Genomic DNA, 27,095 nt, shown 5'->3' with positions numbered 1-27,095 from the left:
TCATATCTGGCGATTCAGCTAAGTGTTCTGCTGTTTGTCTCACCTTACTGTCTTTAGTTTAGCAGAGACTGCCTAGTGCGCATCTCCCTCGTTCCCTATTCAGGACTAGGTCCCAGGGAGATTCAGGGCCTCGGGTTCCAGCTCGGAGGAACCAATATAGGGACTCGGTAGGAGTTCTAGGGAGATATTAGATCTAGCCTAGGGGTCTCCAAATCCCTTCCTTAGTGTCTGGGCCCTCTTCCCCATTTCCCTTTATGTTACACTTGGTTTTCCCTCACCGTGCGTGACACCCATATTCCCATGCCCATATACCTATCATGCATATCATCCATCCCATAGTCTCGTGCCCATATACCCATCACACATCCTCCATCCCATAGTTCCATGCCCATATACCCATTATTCAATAGTATAACGTGGAACAGCTGTGTCGGTGCACAAAAGAAGGTTCCCACACCAGTATAGAATAATCAAAAAATTTTTGTCACTCAACTCGTTGCAAAGATGAAGAATTTTTATTTGCAGTCACAAATATAGACATTTCGGCTGTATCAACTAGCCTTCATCAGTAAACAAGACTGCTCCTATCTCTATAATTTTCTGGACATTATGTTGTATGACCAATAGTAAATTAGGTGCTTTTGGAGGTGATACCATCCACCATGTAAGATAAACCTGTAGATTTCAAAGAGAAGGGGTAGTAGAGAAATATTCCAAACGAGATCATATACAGGATTATTAGATCTGTGACTTTGAAAAGCTCCAAAGGTTGCATCAACCAGAAGTTGGCATAAACATCCTATGGCTATGCCTGAAGGGAATTGTCCCAAAGGGGATTACTTGTGGGATTGTTAAATTCTTACAGCGCGAAATTGGGATTTTCTATGAGTCACAGGATCACCTCCAATAGCACCTAATTTACTATTGGTCATACAATATAATGTCCAGAAAATTATAGAGATAGGAGTAGTCTTGTTTACTGATGAAGGCTAGTTGATACAGCCGAAACGTCTATATTTGTGACTGCAAATAAAAATTCTTCATCTTTACAACGAGTTGAGTGCCAAAAATTTTTTGATTATCATATACCCATTATGACATCATCTTCGCCATGGCAACCTATTATGACATCATCGTCACCATGGCAACCATTATTACATAACCGTCACCATTGCAACCTATTATGACTTCAGTGTCGCCATGGCAACCATTATGACATCATAATGAGGGGCAGTGCTGGATACACACACACACACACACACACATACACACACATACACTCGTTTTTATATATTTACTAGCTAAAGAGCCCGGCGCTGCCCGGGCATAGTAACTAACTGTGGTTAGTTATAACAAATTATAATTATCCTCCATCCCATAGTCCCGTGCCCATATACCCATCACACATCCTCCATCCCATAGGCCCGTGCCCATATTCCCATCACACATCCTCCATCCCATAGTCCCATGCCCATATACCCATCATACATATTCGCCATCCCGTAGTCGAGTGCCCATATACCCATCATACATATCCGCCATCCCATAGTCCCGTGCCCATATACCCGTCATACATATCCTCCATCCCATAGTCCAGTACCCATATACCCATCACACATCCTCCATCCCATAGTCCCGTGCCCATATACCGGTCATACATATCGTCCATCCCATAGCCCCATGCCCATATACCCGTCATACATATCCTCCATCCTATAGTCCAGTGCCCATATACCCATGACACATCCTCCATCCCATAGTCGCATGCCCATATACCCATCATACATATCCTCCATCCCATAGTCGAATGCCCATATACCCATCACACATCTTCCTTCCCATAGTCCCATGCCCATATACCCATACACATCCTCCATCCCATAGCCCCATGCCCATATACCCATCATACATATCTTCCATCCTATAGTCCAGTGCCCATATACCCATCACACATCCTCCATCCCATAGTCGCATGCCCATATACCCATCATACATATCCTCCATCCCATAGTTGAATGCCCATATACCCATCACACATCCTCCATCCCATAGTCCCATGCCCATATACCCATCACACATCCTCCATCCCATAGTCCCATGCCCATATACCCATCACACATCCTCCATCCCATAGTCGAGTGCCCATATACCCATCATACATATCCGCCATCCCATAGTCCCGTGCCCATATATCCATCATACATCCTCCATCCCATAGTCCAGTGCCCATATACCCATTACACATCCTCCATCCCATAGTCCCGTGCCCATATACCGGTCATACATATCGTCCATCTCATAGTCCCGTGCCCATATACCCATCATACATATCCTCCATCCTATAGTCCAGTGCCCATATACCCATCACACATCCTCCATCCCATAGTCCCATGCCCATATACCCATCATACATATCTGCCATCCCATACTCCCATGCCCATATACCCGTTATACATCCTCCATCCCATAGTCCAGTGCCCATATACCCATTACACATCCTCCATCCCATAGTCCCGTGCCCATATACCGGTCATACATATCGTCCATCTCATAGTCCCGTGCCCATATACCCATCATACATATCCTCCATCCAATAGTCCAGTGCCCATATACCCATCACACATCCTCCATCCCATAGTCCCGTGCCCATATACCCATCACACATATCCACCATCCATCCCATAGGCCCGTGCCCATATACCCATCATACATATCCTCAATCCCATAGTCCAGTGCTCATATACCCATCACACATCCTCCATTCCATAGTCAACCATTATGACATTATAATGAGCGACGGGGCTTGCAACCTATGATGACATCAGCGTCGCCATGGCAACCATTGTGACATCATAATGAGGGGCGGGGCTTGATGTGCACACACTGTTTCCCCAGTATGCAAATAGGGGCATTATGACATCACAATGAGGGGCGGAGCTTGACGCGCACACACTTTTCCCCCAGTATGTAGATAGGGGCAAAATTGTTCGGTGAATTGGAATGCGCGGGGTTAAAATTTCGCCTTACAACATAGCTTAGGACGCTCTCGGGGTCCAGACGTGTGACTGTGCCAAATTTTATGGCTGTAGCTGCGACGGTGCGGATGCCTATCCCGGACATACACACACACACACACATACATACACACATACATACTGTACATACATACACACTTTGAGCTTTATATATTAGACTAGCTAAAGAGCCTGACGCTGCCCGGGCATAGTAACTAACTACGGTTAGTTTTAACAAATCATAATGATTATATCTGTATATATATATATATATATATATATACTAGATTATGGCCCGATGCTATCGCATCGGGAGGATGCGATAGCATCACACCTCTTGCCATGTTAACCCTCAACACACACACTCCTCAACACACACTCCTCTCACCTTTCACCATCTCCACTCACTCTTTCACTCCACATACGACCCCTTCTCTCACTCCGTCTCTCATACTCACGCCGTCATTGCCGCTGCTCCACGATCCCCGACATCTTCTTCCGCCGGCGCCATCCTGGATCCAGACGTTGTCCACGCCGGCGACAAGTTCTTGCGGCGACGCCATCTTGAGTATCGTGAAATCCCGCGATAGTCAAGATAGCGTCGCCGGAAGAACATGTCGCCGGCGTGGACGACGTCGGGATCCAAAATGGTGTCGGCGAAATCTCGCGAGTTTTCGCCGACGCCATTTTGGATCCTGACGTCGTCCTCGCCAGCGACATGTTCTTGCGGCGACGCCATCTTGACTATCGCGGGATTTCGCCGATCCAAAATGGCGTCGCCGCAAGAACATGTCGCCGGCGTGGACGACATCGGGATCCAAAATGGCGTCGGCGAAAACTCGGCGGCCTGGAGAACGTCTGGATCCAGGATCGCGGCGGCGGAGGAAGATGTCGGGGCAGCGACGATGACGGTGTGAGTATGAGAAACGGAGTGAGAGAAAGGAACGTATGTGGAGTGAAAGAGTGAGTGGACGTGAGTGGAGGTGAAAGGTGAGAGGAGTGTGTGTTGAGGCGGTGTGGTGTGTTGAGGGTTAACATGTGCGTGTGTGTGGTGACGTCACCGGTTACAACTGGACGGAAGTTGTTACAACCGGAAGCTGCTTAGGGCATTTATTATTATAGATGATGAGGAAGAAGCCGTCTGTTGTTGGCGGTGATGGCGTGTAGAGGCTTCTTCAGCCAATGTAATAGATTTAGAGTTAGGGGATTCGTGTCTGAGACGACGGCGTTTATAAGCCTTAATCTTGTCAAGTCGATGCTGTTTTTCCTCAGGAGTCTCATTAGCACGGCGTTGTTTTTGTCGTAGTGCTAAAGCTGCTTTCCTTTCACTGGCATTGGCATACTGTGCATCGGTATTGAATGGTGGTATTGATAGGGCAGAAACAGATTGCTGATTAGTTATGTCAGTGAACGGCATATGGGATGAAGTGTAGCAGTAAATTGTTCCACATGCTGATGTGGAAGCATCCTGTTGTGAGTCTAATAATAATAATGAGGAAGAGGCCGTCTGTTGTCGGCGGTGACGGCGTGCAGAGGCTTCTTCAGCCAATCTTATGGATTTAGAGTTAGGGGATTCGTGTGTGAGGCGACGGCGTTTATAAGCCTTAATCTTCTCAAGGCGATGGAGTTTTTCCTCAGGAGTCTCATTAGCACGGCGTTGTTTTTGTCGTAGTGCTAAAGCTGCTTTCCTTTCACTGGCATTGGCATACTTTTTGTTATGACTCATGTTGGCACAGGTAAAGGAGTCTATTTGGCAGTTATCTGGCAGTGAAGAAGGCGTCCTGGAGTATTGTAGAGTAAACAGATACTAATTGACCCTGTAATTGCCCAGCAGTAGTTATGAAGTGGTAGTGGCAAATTGGCCCTGTAGTTAGACACCGGCAGAGGAGCAAGGCAGCAGTAGTTATGGCGTAGAGGCAAATTGGCCCTGTAATTAGACACCGGCAGAGGAGCAAGGCAGCAGTAGTTATGGCGGTAGAGGCAAATTGGCCCTGTAATTAGACACCGGCAGAGGAGCAAGGCAGCAGTAGTTATGGCGGTAGAGGCAAATTGGCCCTGTAATTAGACACCGGCAGAGGAGCAAGGCAGCAGTAGTTATGGCGGTAGAGGCAAATTGGCCCTGTAATTAGACACAGGCAGTGAACAGTCAGAGGAGCAAGGCAGCAGTACTTATGGCGGTAGAGGCAAATTGGCCCTGTAATTAGACACCGGCAGAGGAGCAAGGCAGCAGTAGTTATGGCGGTATAGGCAAATTGGCCCTGTAATTAGACACCAGCAGAGGAGCAATGCAGCAGTAGTTATGGCGGTAGAGGCAAATTGATCCTGTAATTAGACACCGGCAGAGGAGCAAGGCAGCAGTAGTTATGGCGGTAGAGGCAAATTGATCCTGTAATTAGACACCAGCAGAGGAGCAAGGCAGCAGTAGTTATGGCGGTATTGGCAAATTGGCCCTGTAATTAGACACCAGCAGAGGAGCAATGCAGCAGTAGTTATGGCGGTAGAGGCAAATTGATCCTGTAATTAGACACCGGCAGAGGAGCAAGGCAGCAGTAGTTATGGCGGTAGAGGCAAATTAGCCCTTTAATTAGACACCGGCAGAGGAGCAAGGCAGCAGTAGTTATGGTGGTAGAGGCAAATTGATCCTGTAATTAGACACCGGCAGAGGAGCAATGCAGCAGTAGTTATGGCAGTAGAGGCAAATTAGCCCTGTAATTAGACACCGGCAGAGGAGCAAGGCAGCAGTAGTTATGGCGGTATAGGCAAACTGGCCCTGTAATTAGACACCGGCAGAGGAGCAATGCAGCAGTAGTTATGGCGGTAGAGGCAAATTAGCCCTGTAATTAGACACCGGCAGAGGAGCAAGGCAGCAGTAGTTATGGCGGTATAGGCAAATTAGCCCTGTAATTAGACACCGGCAGAGGAGCAATGCAGCAGTAGTTATGGCGGTATAGGCAAATTGGCCCTGTAATTAGACACCGGCAGAGGAGCAAGGCAGCAGTAGTTATGGCGGTAGAGGCAAATTGGTCCTGTAATTAGACACCGGCAGAGGAGCAAGGCAGCAGTAGTTATGGCGGTATAGGCAAATTGGCCCTGTAATTAGACACCGGCAGAGGAGCAAGGCAGCAGTAGTTATGGCGGTATAGGCAAATTAGCCCTGTAATTAGACACCGGCAGAGGAGCAAGGCAGCAGTAGTTATGGCGGTAGAGGCAAATTAGCCCTGTAATTAGACACCGGCAGAGGAGCAAGGCAGCAGTAGTTATGGCGGTAGAGGCAAATTGGCCCTGTAATTAGACACCGGCAGAGGAGCAAGGCAGCAGTAGTTATGGCGGTAGAGGCAAATTAGCCCTGTAATTAGACACCGGCAGAGTAGCAAGGTAGCAATAGTTATGGCAGTATAGGCAAATTGGCCCTGTAATTAGACACCGGCAGTAAACAGGCATAGGACCAAGGCAGCAGTAGTTATGGTGGTACAGGCAATGCCAAGCGTCCGCACAGCAAGTCGGCGTGAGGTAAATGACGCAATTTCACGAATGCAAGATGGCGTCGGCGAAATCTCGCGAGATTTCGCCGACGTCGTTAAGGCTGTGTGCACACGCTGCGGATTAGGTGCGGATTCATCCGCGCGGATTTTGTAAAATCCGCAGGTGAAACCGCAGGTCAAAAGACCTGCGGTTTTACCTGCGGATTGCTCTGCTGTTTTGCCCTGCGGTTTTTCATCTCCTCAATAGAGGAGATGGCAAACCGCAGGAGAATCCGCAGAAAGAATTGACATGTCAATTCTTTCTGCGGATTGAAAACCGCAGATAATCCTCGCGGAAAATTCCGCACCGTCTGCACTGCGGTTTTTGATTCCCATAGGGAATCATGGTACTGTACACCGCAGCAAAAACTGCTGCGGGTCCGCAGCGGCCAAAACCGCTGCGGAACCGCAGCAAAATCCGCAGCGTGTGCACACAGCCTCACACCTCTTGCCATGTTAACCCTCAACACACCACACCGCCTCAACACACACTCCTCTCACCTTTCACCTCCACTCATGTCCACTCACTCTTTCACTCCACATACGTTCCTTTCTCTCACTCCGTTTCTCATACTCACACCGTCATCGTCGCTGCCCCGACATCTTCCTCCGCCGCCGCGATCCAGGATCCAGACGTTCTCCAGGCCACCGACATGTTCTTGCGGGACGCCATCTTGGATTTCGTGAAGTCCCGCGATATTCAAGATGGCGTCGCCGCAACAACATGTCGCTGGCATGGGCGACATCGGGATCCAAAATGGCGTCGGCGTAATCTCGCGAGATTTCGCCGACGCCATCTTTTTGGATCCCGATGTCGGCGGCCTGGAGAACGTCTGGATCCTGGATCGCGGCGGCGGAGGAAGATGTCGGGGCAGCGACGATGACGGTGTGAGTATGAGAAACGGAGTGAGAGAAAGGAACGTATGTGGAGTGAAAGAGTGAGTGGACATGAGTGGAGGTGAAAGGTGAGAGGAGTGTGTGTTGAGGTGGTGTGGTGTGTTGAGGGTTAACGTGCGTGTGTGTGTGGTGACGTCACCGGTTACAACTGGACGGAAGTTGTTACAACCGGAAGCTGGTTAGGGCATTTATTATTATAGATATAAAGCTGAGTATAGAGCTCCGCCCACTCTGCAAAGCCACATTCACTATAATATCCCACATCATCCCGTCAGCCAAAGCCACCGGACTACTACCCCTAATATCCCACATCATCCCGACAGCCAGAGCCACCGGACTACTACCCCTAATATCCCACATCATCCCATCAGCCATAGCCACCGGACTACTAACCCTAATATCCCACATCATCCCGTCAGCCTGGGGTCAGAACCAGAGCACTGAGTGGAACGGTCCTATCTTCCATACCGGGGATCCCTTTAAGAGAGTCCTGGCATCAGAACCAGAGCGCTGAGTGGATTTGCCCTCACTTCCATACCAGGGATCCCTTTAAGAGGGGCCTGGGGTCAGAACCAGATCGCTGAGTGGAATTGCCCTCACTTCTACACTGGGGATCCCTTTAAGAGGGGCCTGGGGTCAGAACCATATTACTGAGTGGATTTGCCCTGACTTCCATACCAATGATCCCTTAGGTAATAGAAGCCTGGGGTGAGAATCAGAGCGCTGAGGGATTTGCCCTACCTTCCGTCCGGAGATCACTTTAAGAGAGGCCTGGGGTCAGAACCAAAGCGCAGAGTGGATTTGCCCTAACTTCCATACCGGAGATCCCTTTAAGAGAGGCCTGGGTCAGAATCAGAGCACAGAGTGGATTTGCCCTCACTTCCAAACCAATGATCCCTTTAATAGAACCCTGGGGTCAGAATCAAAGCGCTGAAGGATTTGCCCTAACTTCCATGCAGGAGATCCCTTTAAGAGAGCCTGGGGTCAGTACCAAAGCGCAGAGTGGATTTGCCCTAACTTCCATACCGGAGATCCCTTTAAGAGAGGCCTGGGGTCAGAACCAGAGCGCTGAGTGGATTTTCCCTGACTTCCATACCAATGATCCCTTTAATAGAACCCTGGGGTCAGAATCAAAGCGCTGAAGGATTTGCCCTAACTTCCATCCGGAGATCCCTTTAAGAGAGCCTGGGGTCAGTACCAAAGCACAGAGTGGATTTGCCCTAACTTCCATACCGGAGATCCCTTTAAGAGATGCCTGGGGTCAGTACCAAAGCGCAGAGTGGATTTGCCTTAACTTCCATGCACGAGATCCCTTTAAGAGACCCTGGGGTCAGTACCGGAGCACTGAGTGGATTTGCCCTAACTTTTATACCAATGATCCCTTTAAGAGACCCCTGGGTCAGAACCACAGAGCTGAATGGAACGGTCCTAACTTCCATACCGGAGATCCCTTTAAGAAAGGCCTGGGGTCAAAACCACAGCGCTGGATGGATTTGCTATGACTTCCATACCAATGATCCCTTTAAGAGTGAAGATGTGCCTATGGATGGAGGATGTGTGATGGGGATATGGGCGGGGAGGGGGGAATTCATTTCTGACATGTGCTCTTTGCTCCTTTCTGGGGTGCAGACAATGGCTGGGAGCTTATGTTCCTGGGGATGCTAGATTTCTCCCACCATGTCAGTGTCTGCTGAAGTGTTGTCAAGTGGGAAAACTTGCTCATAGCAACCAATCACAGCTCAGCTATTTTTAACCAGCTCTGGTGAAATGAGAGATGCTTAGTGATTGGTTGCAAGGAAAACTGTTGCTCGTAGCAACCAATCACAGCTCAGCCTCTTTTGAACAGCTCTGGTGAAATGAAAGATGCTTCATGATTGGTTGGTGATACACACATACATACATTCAGTTTTATATATATAGATATTAACTATTATGTGTGACACCACTCTCTGATTTAAGGGTACAAAAATTAATTTTCAAACTTTTTGCCAAATTATCGTTTTTTTCCATAAATAAATGCCAGTTATATCAAATAAATTTTACCACTAATATGAGGTATAATATGTTGTGAAAAAAGCAATATCAGTGGGATCCTTTGAAGTGTTCCAGAGCTATAACTTCATAAAGTAACAGTGGTCAGAATTGTAAAAATTGGCTTTGTCATTAAGTGCCAAATTAGTTCTGTCACTAAGGGGTTAAGAGTCTGTGTTTTTTTTTTGCAGGGTGTCATTTCTCTTTCATTCCAGTAGAGGGAGCCATTTCAACATTGCATAAAGAGGTTGTCCAGGCTGAAATGTAAAGTCTGCAGTCAATGTGACAGCAGAGTGCTGAATCGTGACAGCATACCTCCCAACTTTTGAAGAAGCAAAAGGAGAAAGGTTGAGACGCACAGCAATTTTTAGGCCACACCCTGACAACACCCATTTCACTAGTCACACCCATGTGCACGCCCCAACTGCACCAATTTAGCACTGCTGATCACACTGACTGGTACTGAGGGCACAGTGGCTGTCATTATGGGCACAAGTGGCTGGTACTGTGGGCACACTGACTGGTACTGAGTAAAAGAAAGAAAGAACAGAGAAAGAGAAAAAAGAAAACAGAGAGAGAGAAAGAAAGAACAGAGAGAGGAGGAAAGAACAGAGAGAGAAGGAAAGAACAGAGAGAGAGAAAGAAAGAAAGAACAGAAGAACAGAGAGAGAGAAATAAAGAACAGATAAAGAAAGAACAAAGAGAGAGAAAGGAAGAACAGAGAGTGAAAGAAAGAGGGGAAAGAAAGAAAGAACAGAGAGCAAAAGTAAGAACAGAGAGAGAGAAAGAAAGAGGGGCAAGAAAGAAAGAACAGAGAGAGAAAGAAAGATGGGAAATAAAGAGAGAACAGAGAGAGGGAAAGAAAGAAAGAACAGAGAGAAAGAAAGAAAGAACAGAGAGAGAGAAAAAAAGAACAAACAGAGAAGGAAGAACAGAGATAGAAAGAAAGAGAGGGGAAAGAAAGACAGAACAGAAAGCGAACAGAAAGAACAGAGAGAGAAAAAAAGAGGGGAAAAAAGAAAACAGAGAGAGAAAGAAGGAAAGAAAGAAAGAACAGAGAGAGAGAAAGAAAGAGGGGAAAGAAAGAAAGGACAGTGAGTGAACGAAAGAACAGAGAGAGAGAAAGAAAGAGGGGAAAGAAAGAAAAGAGAGAGAAAAACAAAGAAAGAAAAAACAGAGAGAGAAAGAAAGAGAGAATAGAGAGAGAGAAAGAAGGAACAAACAGAGAAAGAACAGAGAGTGAAAGGAAGAACAGAGATAGAGAACGAGGGGAAATAAAGAAAGAAAGAACAGGGAGAGAAAGAAAGATAGAACAGAGAGAGAAAGAAAGAGGGGAAAGGAAGAAAGAAAGAAAGAAAGAACACAGAGAGAGCAAGAAAGAAAGAACAGAGAGAGAAAGAAGGAAGAAAGAACAGAGAAAGAAAGGAAGAACAGAGAGAAAGAGAGAAAGAAAGATGGGAAAGAAAGAACAGAGAGAGAAAGAAATAAATAGACAAAGAAAGAACAGATAGAGAGAAAGAAAGAAAGAGGAGAAAGAAAGAAAGAACAGTGAGAGGAAGAAAGAACAAACAGAGAGAGAAAGAAAGAACAGAGAGAGAAAGAAAGAAGGGAAAGAAAGAAAGAACAGAGAGAGAAAGAAAGAAAGAACAGAGAGAGAAAGAAAGGGTAAAGAAAGAAAGAACAGAGAGAGAGAAAGAAAGAAACAAAGAAAGAACAAACAGAGAGAAAGAAAGAAAGAACAGAGAGAGCGAAAGAGGGGACAGAAAAAAAACAGAGAGAGAAAGAGAGAAAGATTCTATAAAGATACTATAGGAGCCCCGCTCCCATTGTAGTGCCCATCTGAGTCTCCTGGTGCAGGACATATCATGATCCACTCACATAGCCGGCATCCCTGATTCTAAGGCGATCCTGCTGTCCGCGCTGTCGGAGGAGGACACGGTGGTGGTTCTGAAGCATTCCCTGAAGTGCCTCCATGGTTCTGTCACAATCTCCTCCTGAAATTACCTCATTTCGAGTGAGTGTTTTAAAGTGCTCCTCAGTGCTCCGTCGTGTACTCCTGTGCCCGTGGGAAAAGTAAGCTCCCGGCCAGGACAGCGGGGCAGACTCTCAAAATTGGGACTGTCCCGCTGGATCCGAAACGGTTGGGAGGTATGTATGCTCCCCACCATACACCTTGTACACGTACAGCTATGCACACCTCATACACACACGGTTCCGCTTTGTATGCCTCATACACACATGGCTCCACTCCATACACCTCGCACACACATGGCTCCACTCAGTAAACACATGGCTCCACTTCATTTTGCACACCCCGTACACATGCGGCTCCGCTCCGTACACCCCGTACACACACGGCTACGTACACTTCATATACACAGGGCTCCGTTCTGTACACCTCGTACACACACGGCTCTGCTCCGTACACCTTGTACACATGCGGCTCCACTCTGTACACCTCGTACACACACGGTTCCACTCCGTACAGCTCGTGCACACACGGCTCCGCTCCGTACACCTCGTACACACACACGGCTCCACTCCGTACACCTCACACACACATGGCTCTGCTCCGTACACCTCGTATACAAACGGCTCCACTCCGTACACCTCGTACACACACAGCTCTGCTTCACCCACACTGTAAACCCCTCCTGACCCCACATATAAACTTCCCTCATCCAGCACCATGACAACCAGCACAGCAGAGTTCTGCATACACTGAGGCCCCTGATCATGTGACCCATGACTCCTGTGGCCTTATCACAGGTCCTGTGCACACAGAACAGCCTTGTGACATTATTGCTGGGATTTATTATCAGTAAGGGGCTGAGGTGGGTCTCTCTGGGAGGGCAAGGAATGGATGGGGTCGGTGCATGGGGGGGTGTGTCGGCTTATCAGTGCAGTGCGGGAAAAGTAAACTCCTGGCCGGGACAGCGGGGCAGACTGTGAAAATCGGGACTGTCCTGCTGGATCCGGAATGGTTGGGAGGCTGGGTCACCATGACCGCTTGCAATGCTATGACGATTACACTGCATTCCCACTGTATGGGTGGGCAGTCACATGACGTATGAATGTGATTTGCCACTTCTCTCAATTCTTTTCTATTGGGAGAAGTTGTGTTAGTTTAGTTGGCCCATGAGAGTCACTAACTGATGATGAGGATGCTTCTAAAAGGATAATAGTGGGAGAATGCTGAATATTCAATGATGTGACCTCTGTTCCTAAACAAAGGCTGATTGTGGCTAATCAAATCCAATGGCATATAGTATGAGAGCTGCCCTGATGTCCAGAGACGTGAATGCTCTGCTGTTCCTCTACCTGCTGAGACTGAGTCCGAAAATGTGTAGGACCGTGAATATTTTATCATATGTATCTACTTGTTTCTTAAAGGCCTGCTAATTCAAGCAGTCAACACAATGATTTCCTGAAAAACTTTGTGCTGCTGGGTGCCCTTTATAAGTTTTATTATATTCACCTGCGAGGTGGTCCGGTCTGATGGGTGTTGCTCTTCTTGCTCTGGACCCTCCCATCTTCTTATGATCGCCGCCCTCCTGCTTTCTTCATGTGGATGACGCAACCCTGCATCATCCACACAGTCTCTTCGGCACCGCGCTCCTGCACAGTGTAAGGTTTTGTACTCACTCAGGTGCGTAGGAGGAAACAGGAGGCACGTTCTCTTGAAAGTCCATGTGGGTTTATTTGCTTCATAAACCACAAAAACACCAACAAAAGGTAAACAGTCTTTACATCAGGCAGACAAAATCTCAATGTCCAATAGCGGAGCTCTGCTCACTCAGGCTCAGCGATGTCCAACACGCTGGCGCGGTCTGGCAGGGCTGCCACTAGGAATTTCAGGGCCCCATACTGGCAAAATTTTCAGGGCCCCCTTTAGACTCCGCCAAGGCTCCACCCCAGCCCCGCCTCCACCCCTCAAATTGTCTACAGTCCCACCGCCCTCTCTTGGGAAAACTCCACTTCTCACCAATCACACATTAACAGTTCCCATCACCAGATCACACATATAGCTGGAAGCTTTTGTTTTGGCCAAAAGATTTTTTAAGCCGCCATCACAACACTGTAGACTTTTGGCCGAGCTCTACACTACGCTGTACAAAGAATGGTTGCACTGTATCATGCTAAGGCATGTCAATGTGGAATATATGTAATTAGAATTGCAATACAGCTTTAGAATTATAGAAAAAAATATATGAGACTCTTAGCATAAAATTTGGCCAAATATTATCTGCCCACCAGCCAACGTCAAGGCGGCCTCAAATCTGATGGGTACCTACACTGTGTGAATACCTCTCTAAGGCTGATGTCTGAATTCCTGGGTGAATGTGGACACCTCTGTTTTTTGTCTCTTGTATGTTAGCTTACTGACCGAGCACTCTGCCCTCCACCAGGTGGTGATTTTAATTATAGCAGGTCCCTACTTACCCATAAATGCAGGCATTGCTGACAGAGGTGTCCACATTCACCCAGGAATTCAGACATCAGCCTTAGAGAGGTATTCACACAGTGTAGGTACCCATCAGATTTGAGGCCACCTTGACGTTGGCTGGTGGGCAGATAATATTTGTCAGGATCCTGTCAGCATCGGCAACTGCCACGGCTGAGCAGGGTGACTTACCAACACTGCGGGAGAGCACGGGGCCCAATACGGTAGTGAAGGTTTAAGCAGACAGGACCTGAGTCACGGAAAATAGTAAGGAGTACCAGGACCTACTATCATGTGACTGCAGGGGCGGGGCTTAGCGTCCTACTACTGCAGATGATGTAATGTACCTACTGCAGGAATACTGTAGTAGAGGAGAGGAAAACGCAGGTCAGACAAGCAGAGGTCATACACGAGAGGGCGGTGCGGTACAAAAAGGATGAGCAGAGAATAGTCAAGTCACAAGCAGAGAGTCATACACGATAGGGCGGTGCGGTACAAGAGGGACAGGCAGAACTCTTAACAGGGACAGAACCGGATCAAAAACAAACAAGCAACAAGTTATCAGGCACAAGGCACAAGTACACAAGAGGTCAACTAACTCAGCCGAGGGCAGGAGTATAACTGACACCGGACCTAGGTCCAGTGAGCATTAACTAGCCGCCCTCTGCCAGAGAGAGGCAGAAACAATTAACCCCCTGTCTGACTAGGACGGGCCAAAGCAAAACCTCATCCTGGATCATGACAATATTTGGCCAAATTTTATGCTAAGAGTCTCATATATTTTTTTCTATAATTCTAAAGCTGTATTGCAATTCTAATTACATATATTCCACATTGACATGCCTTAGCATGATAGAGTGCAACCATTCTTTGTATATTGTATATGGGGGTAGCGCCTCTTGGCATGCACCTATTCACATTAGTTTGGATGTGTCAGTCAGTTTTTTTGTCTCTACTCTATGCTAACCTATTAAATATTTGTTAAAATATGCAATACAATTTAGGTATATTTTGATTTATTTTTCAATTTTTAAAATGACTAATAATATCACATACAAGGGACAAATACCACTGCACCATGTCCAGACCACATATTACCACCATATAGTGTCCTATAATACCACATGCAAGGAACAAATACCGCCACACCATGACCAGACCACATATTACTGCCATATTAACCGAATAATATCACATACAAGGAACAAATACCACCGCACCATGACCAGACCACATATTACCACCACAAAGTGACCAAATAATAGCACATACAAGGGACAAATACCGCAACACCATGTCCAGACCACATATTACCACCACATGGTGACTTTATACTACAATACTGATCACTGATCAGTAATAAAAAAACACATTACTATCACCATAAGTGCCATTATACACAGGAGATCTGTACTTAGTATGCAATGTCTGTGTACAGGTAATACAGTAATCAATGACATTATACACAGGATCTCTGTATATAATGTACAGGTAATACAGTGATCACTGGTGACATTATACACAGGACCTCTGTATATAGTATACAGTGTATAGTGTCAGTGTATAGGTAACACACTAACTCACCAGTGATGTCTCTAGGTGAATCCAACTCCTTATCCTTGCTTTTCATCTTTCATCCAGCACAGATCGCCATCACTTCTTCCAGCCAGTGCTCGTCTCTGCAGGAAATAACACAATTATCTAGAGCTCCGCTTGCAGAACATATTACTTATTTTTTTCCCAACTTCTACATTACATCACATGAAGAAAAAAAGGCAACATAGTATCACTCTACACAGTATCAGGACCACCCCCTCATTTAAAATAGTATACTCTAAAAATAAAATAAATACATCACTGCAGTAATAACATCCATTAATTAGCCCCATGGTAATAATATTCTCCATCCTGGCCCCCGTGTGTCTCATTCCTGGCTTCAGCTATATGTTCTCCCATCCTGCCCTCATGAGTATCCATTCTGCCCCATATGATCTCCCCATCTGTCTTCATCGTATCTATTCTGCCCCATGATCCTGCACCATGTGTCTCCCATCCTGCCCCCTCCTGTGTCTCACATTCTGCTCCCTCCTGTGTCTCACTGTCATATTCTGCCCCCTCCTGTGTCTCACTGTCACATTCTGTCCTCATCATGTCTTGCATTCTGCCCCCATCATGTCTTGCATTCTGCCCCATCATGTCTTGCATTCTGCCCCCATCATGTCTTGCATTCTGCCCCATCATGTCTTGCATTCTGCCCCATCATGTCTTGCATTCTGCCCCCATCATGTCATGCATTCTGCCCCCATCATGTCATGCATTCTGCCCCCATGACTGCATTCTGCTCCAATGTCTGCATTTTGCCCCATGTCTGCATTCTGCCCCCATGTCTTGCAATCTGCCCCCATCATGTCCAGCATTCTGCCCCCATCATGTCTGCATTCTGCACCCATGTCTTCATTCTTCCCCCATCATGTCTGCATTCTGCCCCCATGTCCAGCATTCTGCTCCCATCATGTCCAGCATTCTGCCCCCATGTCTGCATTCTGCCCCCATATCCAGCATTCTGCCCCATCATGTCTTGTATTCTGCCCCATCATGTCTTGTATTCTGCCCCATCATGTCTTGTATTCTGCCCCATCATGTCTTGTATTCTGCCCCCATCATGTCCAGCATTCTGCCCGGTGTCTCACAGTCTGCCCCCACCATGTCTTGCATTCTGCCCCCATGTCTGCATTCTGCCCCCTTGTCTGCATTCTGTCCCCATGTCCAGCATTCTGCCCCATCATGTCTTGTATTCTGCCCCCATCATGTCTTGTATTCTGCCCCCATCATGTCTTGTATTCTGCTCCCATCATGTCCAGCATTCTGCCTCCATGACCAAATCAGGCCCTATCACTGTATCTTTTTGGAACAATGTATCATCTGACTCAGTCACCTCCTCTGGTGGAGTTGCCCCTTTTCCAGACCATTCTTTCCCTGACCGCCTCCACTGGTTTCTGCTGCAGTGAGGCTCCCTTAGGCTAAGTTCACACGTAGCGGAACTCTCGAGGAAATTACTGCGAGAGTTCCGGAATTCCATTCCGCGGGAAAATCACATTTTAAATTCCCGCGATTTTCCCGCGGAAAAACTAGCATTTTTCAAGCGTAATTAGCTTGCAAAATGCTAGCGTTTTCCAAGCGATCTGTAGCATCGCTTGGAGAACTGATTGACAGGTTGGTCACACTCGTCAAACATAGTGTTTGACAAGTGTGACCAACTTTTTACTACTGAGGCCGCCCACGCAGCATCAGTAGTAAAAGATAAAATGTAAAAAAATAATTAAAAAAATAAAAAATGGTGTTATTCTTACCTTCCGACGTCCCGCGCAGCCTTCCCGCCTCTCTCCACGCTGCCGTTCCCAGTAATCCTTTGCGAAAATGCCCGCAATGACGTACGTTCTCGCAGGATTGCGACGTCTCGCGGTAATTCGCGATGACGTCGCGCGAATGACTGCGAGACTTTGCGATCCCGCGAGAACGGACGTCATCGCGGGCATTTTCGCAAAGGATTACTGGGAACGGGAGCGTGGAGAGAGGCGGGAAGGCTGCGCTGGACGTCGGAAGGTGAGAATAACAATATTTTTTATTTTAAATTCTATTTTTTACAGAGATATGGTACCCAAAGCCCGAAGGACAGTCTCCTCTCCTCTGGACCGTGGGTACCATCCGCAATTGTTCTGCTTACTTTTCGCATGGTGTGCACAGCCACATGCGGAAAGTAAGCAGAACAATGCACTCCTATGGGTGCGGGATTGCCACGATTCCGCAAAATTAATGAGCATGCTGCGTTTTTTACCGCGAAGCGATTCCGCCGCGGTAAAAACCGCAGCATTAGCACAGCATTGCTGAATCCCATAGGAATGCATGGGATGCTTATTTTTTGCGTTTTCGCGGCAAAATTGCACGGTTAAAACCGCCGCGGAAACGCGAAAAAAACGCCACGTGTGAACTCAGCCTTACAGTCGAGCCTACTGTCTGGTCTGAGTCTGACCCTTTGTCACTACGTTGTGACGTTGTGCTACAGAATACAGCACTGAGTCAACAGAGAAGTCATTACATCTAACCCTTTTATCTTCAGATAGCATACTTCTAGTCTTTAGAGAACCCCTTGGTCTCTCTATACCTCGGGTTGGAAGTGGTCACCACCTTCTTTCCATTTCCTGTAGCTGTACTTTAATCTGCAGTCTGTCCAGACTCAGCTGCTCTAATAATAATAATAATAATAATACATTTTATTTCTATAGTGATGACATATTCTGCAGCACTTTACATTTCAGAGGGGACTTGTACAGACAATAGACATTACAGCATAACAATAATCACATAGATTATAACAAATACCAAGAGGAATGTACCTTTCATATGTACGCCAGCCGATATTCAAGGAGTATTTGAATATTTCTAAGGCTCTCCATTGATCCGACAACGAAAAATGAAACCATCCCATCTTCACCAGCTACCTGGGCTTCGGCGTCAGCCAGGATCCTCACATTCGTCACACTGGACTTATTCACAATTTCTTGCATCACTTGTCCAAGTTTCCCAATGACTTTCCTCATCAGACTTCTGGGCACTTGAACGATGTCTTCCACAAACCCCAGACGACTTTGAGCTTTCCTTGCATGCTCCAGATGTCGAGCGGCTTCCTTATTCCTCAAAAGGATCATCTGTTTTGTGCGGAGACAGTGTAGGTGCATGTCACTTAGGATAGCCACCCGCTTCACTGTGACTTCCCTAGTCGACAGTATAACCAACTGCTGATTCTCTGGCGCCCAGTTCACACTACCCTCCTCCACCGCTTTTCTAAATGTCTCATGCACGGCCTCACTGGCACACGCTTCTTGCACGTCCTCGGGTACCTCTACCAGGCACTGGAAGAGTGAAGTCTCACCTTCTTGGACATAGTGTTTGATCTTCTCATCCTGAGAGTCAGAGCGGTTTTTCAAGATGTTGACCTCCCATTCTGCACTGAACTTATTTTTTACTCCAATGCCGCAATTTCTTCAAACTTCTGCTCTTCCAGACGTTTTCGTTCGGCCTGCAAATCTGCACTTTTTTCTTCTCACAAACAAACTCATTTTGGAGCTCCTCTGCTTTGTTTCAGCAGGTCATTTCCAGCTGGCACACGTGTTCTGCGACCTTCTGCCGAGCAAAGCACGGCTTCTCCTTGGTGGAGTGGATGGTATGATGCAGCTTCTGCTCCTGCACTTCCTTCTCTCTGAATTGAGCCCGTGACACACCTGATCCAGCTGCACAGAGTTGGCGGCTTCCATACTCGACACCTTTAACCTCTTGTTCACCAGCTGTTGACAGACCTCGTTGTGCTCTTTCCACTTGCTAATTTTCTTTGTCAGTTTGTCGATTTTATCCTCTCGTTGTCGGGTGGCAGCGGTGGCTGCAAAAAGACAGGGTCAGGGTAAACAAGGTTAACGTCCTTGATAAGGAGGTCACTTTATCACTGACAACCCCTACAATTGGTGGAGAATGCGGGCATCGGTCCAGGAGGTACCTGGGAGGATTACAGCGGGCGGCTTGCTGTAGATCGGCGGGTCCACGAACTCCGATAGGCTTGCTGTGGATCGGCGGGTCCACGAACTCCTGGAGGCTGGCGGTGGATTGGTGGGTCCATGAAAATCTGTGGAGCAGAGCCTTGCGGAGCCATGTAGAGTGGAGCAGAGTCTTGCGGAGATATGCAGAGCCGTGCAGAGCCTAGCAGAGAGGTGTAAAGCATTACAATACCGTGCAGAGCCTTGCAGAGCAGTGCGTAGCCTCACTGTGCAGAACTGTGCAGAGCCTTGCAGAGCCAGACATTGCCTGGCAGAGTAGTGCGGAGCCTCACTATGAGGCGGATAGGCTGCCATGCACAGGCAGTGAGGATGGTGTGATGCCTAATGAGGAGGAGGTAGCACCCCCTAAGGTCAGTGTCCCAGAGTTAGGGGTGACCAGGAAAAAGTGTGGGTCTGACCAACTCTGGGACTTAGCAGAGGTGACCATCAGTGTGACCGTTGGAAATGGAGTAGCTCCAGGAAAGGGGTCCGACACCTGTTTAAGTGGGGATTTGTTGTGACAGGGTGAGTAGTGGTAACTTCCATTCTGACTGACGCAAGCGGAAAAGAGTGCGGTAATGGCAAGTCTTCCTCTCGTCACCGGGGACACGGCTGCCGCAGAAAAACAGGGTCAGGGGAAAACAAGGTTAATGTCCTTGATAAGGAGGTCACTTTACCACTGACAACCCCTACAACAGGCATACTTATCTGCATTGTTGAGGGCAGAGCACAGTAATGCAGTGTGCAGGCGCCGGGGCTCTGACCTTTTCCGGCACCTGTGCACTGCAGTACTTTGCTCTGCCCTCAACAGGGCAGAGCAAAGTATATTTGTGCAGGAGCGCGGTGCCGAGCAGACTGTGTGGATGATGCAAGGTCGCGTCATCCACAAGAAGCAAGCAGGAGGACGGCAACCATAAGAAGATGGGAATTGCCAGACCAAGACCAGCGACACCTCTCGGACCGGACAGCCCCTGAGGTGAGTATAATAAAATGTATTTTTCAGTTCTTCCAGGTCAGGTTGGGGGCTTGTATATAGCATTATAGAATGCTGTGTATAAGCCCTGAAAGGTGATGGCCGCATCTTATAACGGCCAAAACTGCTGACAGGTTCCCTTTAATGATTTAGAGATGATCTGCAAAGAGGACTGGACCAAAATTTCTCCTGACATGTGCGCAAACCTCATCATCAGCTACAAAAAACGTCTGACTGCTGTGCTTGCCAACAAGGATTTTGCCACCAAGTCTTAAATCTTGTTTGCCAGAGGGATCAAATACTTATTTCTCACTGCAAAATGCAAATAAATTTATATAATTTATACAATGTGATTTTCTGGATTTTATTTTTGATATTCTATCTGACAATGTTAAAATTAACCTACCCTTAAAATTATAGACTGTTCATGTCTTTGTCAGTGGGCAAACTTACAGAATCAGCAAGGGATCACTGTATGTGATCTGTGTATACATGTGTCTTTATATGTGCTGTTTATACATGTACATCTGCATGTATAATATTCTAGAAGGTCAGTGACCCAAAGCATATGTTGAGATTGGCGATTAAATGGTTCAATGACGATGAAGTAGAGGTGCTAGATTGGCCCCCACAGTCCTCAGACTTCAACCCAATTGAACACTTGTGTGTAGAGTTGAAGAAAAAACTGTATAAATATCCAAGTGAGGCGATCAGTATGCACCAACTTTGGGAACTTGTAGTAGAGACCTGGGATCAGATTTTGGTCGAGACATGTTTGAATCCAGAGCATGCCCATAAGGACTCAGGCAGTGAAAGCCAAAGGTGGATTTACAAAATAGTAATGTAGGGGTCGGCCAGGGCAGCAGTCGTGGCTGAGTGTTCTGCCCTCTGGATATAGGGCAGTCTGTTGTGTTATGTGCTCTGAATAAGGCAATATGTTTGTATTATGTGCTGGGTTTGTTATAGCACCATTTAGTGGTGGCTGAATTTATAGCTGTGTCTTAAATAGCATTTGCAGCCTGTGCCTTTAACAGAAGAATGCAGTGGGATTGAAGCAATGCATTGTGTGAACGAAGCAGTGTATTCTGGGATGAGGGAGATGCCATTTTCCTTTTGTGTATCTCATAGGACGCACTTGTTATTTTTGTCCTCCTTTTAACCTTTGTTTTCCTGTAACTTCTCTACTTGAGTCGCTATCTGGGTAAAGCATATCTGGTAAGAATCAGTGTTTTCTTGCAATGCAGTGATTTACAGAGGTGTTAGTTACTGTTTAGCAGTCAGGAGATGTTATGAGATGTCATTAACTGTTTAGCTGCCTGTTCACAGGGAATATAATCAGAGACTCATGTATTCCTATGTAATGTTTGCATCGCTGTACACTTTCGATAATTGTGTTAGCTGTGTGATCATCTGCCCAATACTTACCCATGTCGTTTCTATTCCTTATAGTTTTACCGCGCATGTTCTATACTGTTCACCAATAAACAAGTTAGACTACAGAGAACAGTCTGCTTATTTGGAACACAGAACAGTGGTTTAAGCTGTATGCTGAATTGCACACCGTGTCAATGTGTATGAAGGCAGAACACTGAGGTTGTCGGGCATTGTACACCCTGGCCTCCCTCTATGGGAAAATGGTACCTTTCCTCTTGCATGTTACATTCGGTACTCACGGTGCTGTCGGCGTCTTCTTTGCTGCGCTGACTTGAAGCTGGTCCTGGATCCCAAAGAGTAGAGACAGAGTCCAGGTCAACTCTTAACTGAACATATTTATTTACTTCAGGACAAAGCACATCCACATAGTATCCAGCATTTCCATCACAGTAAAGACGGCACATTACTTCATCTTTCCCTTCACTGTTCCTTCCGTCACTAAGTGTTTCCGCGGGACGGGGTGTCTCAGACGACCCTTCAGTGTCCTCCCAGTGGAACATCACCACGGTAGAGCGCTCTCCCGTCCGCTTCACCCCAGACAACAGAGATCCAACCCACGAGGCTATCCACCACATACTGGAGTTACCTGCCCGTACACTTTTACGGTGACCTTCCATCTTCCTCTACTTCCTTCTTTTCCTCTCTACTGCTGGTTCTGCTGTACCTGGTTCTTCTCTACGTTCCCCCGTGGATGGCTGGGAATACCCTTTAACGTTACGGGGTAGTTAGGTAGCTCAGGCATATAGCCCACCCAAGCACACAGGGGTCAAACCCTAGACTGACTAGATGCAGGAAGACCTTCCAGACTATTCCCCAACTAACCCCTCCTATAGTTAACTCTTATATTACTAACTCTGCAGCAGTGACCTCTATGCCCCACATCTAGTGGCCACAACCCAGTCTGCACTATCCCTATCTTAACCCTTCAGGGTTTATTAACCTTTCAAGTGCTTCACAGTAATTAAAGCAATGTGGAAGGCAAAAATGAAATTTTCCTTTTTTCCAGAAAAATGTTGATTTGGCCCCAAATTTTCAATTTTCATAACAGCAACAGGAGAAAATGGACAGTATAATCTTACCTGAATATGCCAATACCCCACATGTGGTACAAAACTACTGTTTGGGAGCACAGGAAGGCTCAGAAAAGTACCATTTGACTTTTGGAGTGCAAAATTGTTTGGAATACATAGCGGATGCCATGTAGCAATTGCAGTGCCCCTGATGTGCCTAAACAGTGGAAAACCCCCACAAAGTGACCCCATTTTGGAAACCACACCTGTCAAGGAACTTATCTAGAGGGATGGTGAACAAAAAAAAACTTGGTTTTCACCAATGCACCATATGCACTGGAAAACTACTGTTTGGCCACATAGCAGAACTCTGAAGAGAAGGAGCGACAACTGAATTCTGGAGCGCAATTTTGGCTGGAATAGATTGTGGATGTCATGTCACATTTGAAGAGCCGCTGACATGCTGAAACAGCAGAAATCCCCACACAAGTTACCTCCTTTTGGAAACTTCACCTCTTAAGGAATTCATATAGTGCTGTATTGAGCATTTTTAATCTTCAGATGATTAACAGAATTGTATAACATTAGCCTGAGTGAATGGACATATGTTCCACTAAAATATTCCTTTGGCCCCAAGTTTTTAATTTTCAAAAGGGATAAATAAGAGAAAATGTACAGTACAATTTGTTGTGCAATTTATCCTGAGTATGCCAACATGGCAGGCGTCAGCACCTGGCACACCCAAGAAAGTGCCGGGGACCTAAGCAGGTGTGGGAAACCCACTCGCTGTCGGGGACACCAGCACGCTATGGGGGCCCGGTGCCTGTGCCAGTTCCGGCGCCCATGAGTGGGACCAACCCCCCGCTTACTCAGGGCCCCGGTACTTGCAATACTTACCTTTCCCCATTCCACCGCTGCGGCGTCTCCTGACTGTGACATTCAGGTCAGAGGGCGCGATAACATGACTAGTGTGCACCCTCTACCTGCACTGTCACAGTGGAGAGAGCCGGAAGACACCAACTGTTCTGCCCATTCTGTGCAGCAAGACATATCTTAAGTGCTGTTCCAGCTATGGCCATTAGATGTCATAGTTGCCCTTCTCTTTCCTATTCATGTGTTAAGATCCTCTGTTCCTTTAATGGTTATTCTGATCAGAACCGCCCCTTCTCCCTTCCCGGGTCAACAACATGTAACCATTTCTGCCGGATCTCTGAGGAGCTCACATGTGCTCACACCCTGCAAAATCACTGTTTATATCAAGCGGATTCCGGTAAGGTTTAATGCAATTATGTGCTATGCATCTGTGTTAGCTGCCATAATGCAGCCCCCCATGGTATTTGCAATGAATTTTTAGCTCCTGTAATGCTCTTGCTCTGCATGAAGTTATATGCATTTTCTGTTCAGTTAGCACATTGGTAGCAGCCTAAGTTTGTTTCACTGCATTGTATGTTGTATTGCTCTGTATAATGCATGCTACTGACAAAATAGCACTCTGTATCACTGCTTTACTGTCATGATAGCACCTTGCTGTGATATTATCTGCTAGCACTGACATACTGCATTGTCTGTTTCTTATAGTTTTTACCCTAAATCATCCACAACTTTGTACAACAATCTCTGATTCATCCACAATTGTGTTCAACAACCTCTGATTTCATCTATTACTGTGTTCACCAATCTCATCTACTATACCATCTGTTATCATCTCCCATTGTTATCCATATCATCCCAATAAATATAAACTTAAGCACCCAAACAGTCGTGCTACTGGGAGTGGATGAAGGGTTTAGCTGTATGCTGGAATCCACACAGCGTCATACATGGAAGAAGGTAGAACACCAACACTGATGAGTCCGGAGCAGAGCAGCGGCCAGCAAGGAGAGGTGAGTATTTCATTTTGGGCCCATCATATACTGAAGCATTATATGAGCTTTTTTGAATTTACCAAATGGCTGCAATGAAACAAAGAGTGAAAAATTTAAATTGGTTTGAATACTTTCTGCACTCACTGTAAAATTAAAATAAATTCAATTTTTTTTCTCATTAATAGCAAACAAGATTTCAAGGGCAGTGAACATATGATTACAGGTGGCCCTGACCCATGGTGACCACCCCATAACATGCACTAGCTGTGGAATAACTCCCAATATCTTGTATACAAAAACACTTGGAGTAAAGACATCCACCAAGAAGAATAATTAAAATAGTTTTATTTTCAAAGATTCATGATATATACAAGAAACACATAAAGACGGGTCACATGATTAAAGAGCTCCATATGATGAAGAATTCAGGTGCAGAAAAAACACACATGCAGCAATACTAAGAGCAATGGAGTAAAAAGTGTATAATGGATATATAGATATGAATAAAGTGCCAGTGCTTCAAGTCTTACTCTCAGATATCCAAAACATCCCACAAAGTGACCCCCTCACAGTAGTAAACCGTCACAGCATAGTAGCTCAAAATCTCAGTTTGGAGGCCACATATTGAAAACCATTCAAAAACGCTTACCCATAGCTGATTAGTATGCCACACGTGTAGCCCCCATTAATCTCATTAATGTACGCTCTGCATCCCATCTTGACTGGAAAAAAAACAGAATTGTGGAAATTTTTGCACATTTATTAAAAAAGAAAAACTGAAATATCACATGGTCATAAGTATTCAGACCCTTTGCTCAGACACTCATATTTAAATCACATGCTGTCCATTTCCTTGTGCTCCTCCTTAGACTCCTGCTGTGTTTAATTAAACTGCTTGGACTTGATTTGTGAAGGCACATACCTGTCTATATAAGACCTCACAGACCAAAGGAGAATCATCAAATGAGAATCAAGGAACTGGCCGAGGAGCTCAGAGACAGAATTGTGGCAAGGCACAGATCTGGCCAAGGTTACAAAAGAATTTCTGCAGTACTCAAGGTTCCTAAGAGCACAGCGGTCTCCATAATCCTTAAATGGAAGACGTTTGGGACCACCAGAAGTCTTCCTAGACCTGGCCTTCCAGCCAAACTGAGCAATCGTGGGAGAAAAGCCTTGGTGAGAGAGGTAAAGAAGAACCCCAAGATCACTGTGGCTGAGCTCCACAGATGCAGTAGAGAGATGGGAGAAAGTTCCACAAAGTCAACTATCACTGCAGCCTTCCATCAGCCGGGCCTTTATGGCAGAGTGGCCCGACGGAAGCCTCTCCTCAGTGTCAGACATATGAAAGCCCACGTAGAGTTTGCTAAAAAACACATCAAGGACTCACTAACTATGAGAAATAAGATTCTCTGGTCTGATGAGAGGAAGATAGAACTTTTTGGTGACAATTCTAAGCGGTAAGTGGGGAGAAAACCAGGCACTGCTCATCACCTGCCCAATACAATCCCAACAGTGAAACATGGTGGTGGCAGCTTCATGCAATAGAGGTGTTTTTCAGCTGCTGGGGCAGGACAACTGGTTGCAATTGAAGGAAACATGAATGCGGCCAAGTACAGAGATATCCTGTATGAAAACCTCTTCCAGAGTGCTCTGCACCTCAGACATGGCCGAAGGTTCACCTTCCAACAAGACAATGACGCTAAGCACACAGCTAAAATAACAGAGGAGTGGCTTCAGAACAACTCTGTGACCATTCTTGACTGGCCCAGCTACAACTCTGACTTAAACCCAATTGAGCATCTCTGGAGAGACCTGAAAATGGCTGTCCACCAACGTTCACCATCCATCCTGACGGAACTGGAGAGGATCTGCAAAGAAGAATGGCAGAGGATCCCCAAATCCAGGTGTGAAAAACTTGTTGCATCATTCCCAAGAAGACTCATGGCTGTACTAGATCAAAAGGGCGCTTCTACTCAATACTGAGCAAAGGGGCTGAATACTTATGACCATGTGATATTTCAGTTTTTCTTTTTTAATAAAGTTGCAAATCTTTCAACATTTCAGTTTTTTTTCAGTCAAGATGGGGTGCAGAGTGTACATTAATGAGACAAAAATGAACTTTTTTGAATTTACCAAATGGCTGCAATGAAACAAAGAGTGAAAAATTTAAAGGGGTCTGAATACTTTGCATACCCACTGCATACAGGCAGTATGTGACCGGTATGTATTATACTACGAGTACAGACATCAGATGTTATATACAGGATAGTATGTGATGGTATACAGTCGTGGCCAAAAGTATTGACACCCCTGCAATTCTG

This window comes from Dendrobates tinctorius, unplaced genomic scaffold (assembly GCF_039654945.1).
Source record: "Dendrobates tinctorius isolate UK_male_01 unplaced genomic scaffold, ASM3965494v1 ptg000013l, whole genome shotgun sequence".
Lineage (NCBI taxonomy): Eukaryota > Metazoa > Chordata > Amphibia > Anura > Dendrobatidae > Dendrobates > Dendrobates tinctorius.
Note: the sequence above shows the minus strand (reverse complement) of the source record.